Genomic DNA, 2,834 nt, shown 5'->3' on the forward strand with positions numbered 1-2,834 from the left:
AGGATAAAACCATTTTAATGATTTCATCAAGTGGCCACCATATAAAAAGCGATATAAGTAACAATTTATACTAATATATAATTATATTTAAGGGTGAGGATAAACCCCACCAACACACAGGAAAAAGACGCCAAATGGCTCTAAAAATCTCATCTACACTCCATTAGCACAGGTTGTAAGCAAGCAGATGAATAAATGAATAAGATTTTTTAAAAAGGGTTAATTGCAGATCAATTTCTGGCTTAACTGTAGGTCAATTTCTGGTTGAGATGAATAAATTGGATTTAATTAGTAATCCTCTCTCATCCTTTGGTTGTCTCCCATGAACACTTCTAAAGGCTTTACGCCATCCCCACCCCTACTTAGGGTTTTATCTCCTATGTAAAGTAGTGATCATTTAGTGCAAAAATATGATAGTGTAGTGTATGCAGGTTGAATTGAAGGCTGTTGTTTGTTTATGAATTCTGCCAAATGCGAGCTTTCTTTCCAGGTACATGACGCTGCTGTCCCCTGTCCCAGGATCTCATGGGCCCATACCTCCCACATCCTCAGGGTTGGCACTCTCAATGTCGGCACACTGAAAGGTAGGTCTGGTGAGATTGTTGAGATGCTTGAAAGGAGATGTGTCGATATGAAGAAGTAAGGTGGGGAGGAGGTTCCACTAGGTTCCTCACAGGCAAAGAACACATGTACAAGATTTTCTGGGCAGGGAACACAGATGGGGTGGGGGGCGTGGGTATATTTCTTGCAGAGAAATGGGTGGATAAAGTAATCGAGATAGTCAGAGTATGCAACAGAATACTTAAGATTAGATTAGTGCTTCATCATGGGTTAGCAACCGTCATTTCAGCCTATGCCCCTCAGCCGGGGCTACCCAATGGGCAGAAAGAGCAATTTTATGACAACCTCTTGCAGACTACCTCATTGACGAATGACAGGGACCTTCTCTTTGTGGCTGGTGACTTCAATGGACATGTTGGGGGCTTCCATGGCGTACATGGAGGCTACAGTTTTGGTTCTCGCAATGAGAAGGGAACCAGGCTGCTGGAGTTCTGCGATGCAGATTATCTTGTGGTTTGCAATACTAACTTCAGGAAACCTGCGAGTCACCTAGTCACCTACCGTTCTGGCAGGCACACTAGCCAAATTGACTACATCCTCACCAGAAAAAGAAAAAGATGGCTGCTTATAAATGCCAAAACCTTCCCAGTCAAAGAATGTACCCCACAACATAGACTGGTACTTAGTGACTTTAAGATCAGGGCTAAATGGATGCCCAGAAGACGACCAGCATGGAGAAGAAGGGTCTCGAGCTTAAAGATCCTGCGACTGGACAGAGATTTAGAGACATATTACTCAAAGCCTTCGATGAAACAGAAGGGGATATAGCTTCACATGATGTAGAAGACAACTAGAGGCTTCTGCAGGACAACCTGCTGAGGGCCACTGACCAGATCTGTGGCTGGTGCAAAGTCCTTTCTCGACTCAAAATAACGTCGTGGTGGAACAATGTTGTTGACAGGGCTATTAGAGAAAAGAAACAGGACTGGAAGAACAGTGGTAGCAGGGAATTGTATTAGACTGCCAGAAGGGAAGCTAGGAGACAGGTTTATTTAGCCAGAGGGGAGGCAGATAAGAAAAAATTTGCCAATGTTCTGTGCTGTGAGGACCAAAGACTTGAGGTATTTCGTGTTGCAAGACAGTGTGTGAGAGAGAATCGTGATGTCGTGGGAGAGAAATGTGTCCGCATGGATGATGGTATGCTTGCACTAAACGAGGCTGCAACGAGAGAGGTTTGGAGACGCCACTACGAAAGATTGCTCAATAAAGAGAATGAATGGGAGAAAGAGAGTCTGCCGAATGTCGACCCAACAGAGGGACCAGCTATCTGAATTGACAGTACCATGGTAGACAAAGCAATTAAGAGTATGAAGACAGGGAAATCCCCCGGCCCATCAGGAATTACCACAGAGATGCTAAAAATATTTGGCAGTGTCGGCTATAGCCTAGTCACCCATATAGTTAACCAGGTGATACATGAAGGAGTCATACCCAATGACTGGTGTAGCAGCACCATAGTCAACTGCTACAAATGTAAAGGTGACGCTTTAGATACAAATAATTACAGAGGCATCAAGCTGTTAGATCAGGTTATGAAAGTTACGGAGAGGGTCATAGCCCAACTAATTAGGGAGAGAGTTAGTTTAGATGAGATGCAGTTTGAGTTCATGCTGGGGAAAAGCACCATTGATGCTATATTTCTGGTAAGACAGCTGCAAGAGAAATACCTAGCCAAAGATAAGCCTTTGTACCTGGCTTTCGTGATTCTTGTTTAGATAATTTTTGTATGTGGCAGATGCTCAGGAGCAATAAACACTGAAAATGTGCAGAAAACAACTTCTGCCACATTCCAAGGAGAAAAACTAGAAGTAGTTGATAGGTTCCGCTACCTCGGTGACCAAGTCAGTAGTGGGGGATGGTGCACTGAAAGTGTAGCTGTTAGAATAAGAATAGCCTGGGCAAAATTCAGAGAGCTCTGTAAGAACGGCCGTGCGAACTCAAAAAGGAGAAATGGTGACGAATGGTAAAACAGAGGACTCCTTTTATTTAAACGTGTCACACGGTCGAACACAAAATAATATATCGAAGATGATATACAAAATATGTTATACTATGATAACATAGATGACCAGTAATGAAAGATCACAACCGTATAAGATGAATAACAGAGATATTTATTGTGGCATAAAAGTGTATGTCTGTGTGAGAGTGTGAATGCGACATATAAGAACATAATCAAAGACAGGCCGTCGTACAAAGAAAAGTATGTATGT

This window comes from Octopus bimaculoides, chromosome 11 (genome assembly GCF_001194135.2).
Source record: "Octopus bimaculoides isolate UCB-OBI-ISO-001 chromosome 11, ASM119413v2, whole genome shotgun sequence".
Taxonomy (NCBI): domain Eukaryota; kingdom Metazoa; phylum Mollusca; class Cephalopoda; order Octopoda; family Octopodidae; genus Octopus; species Octopus bimaculoides.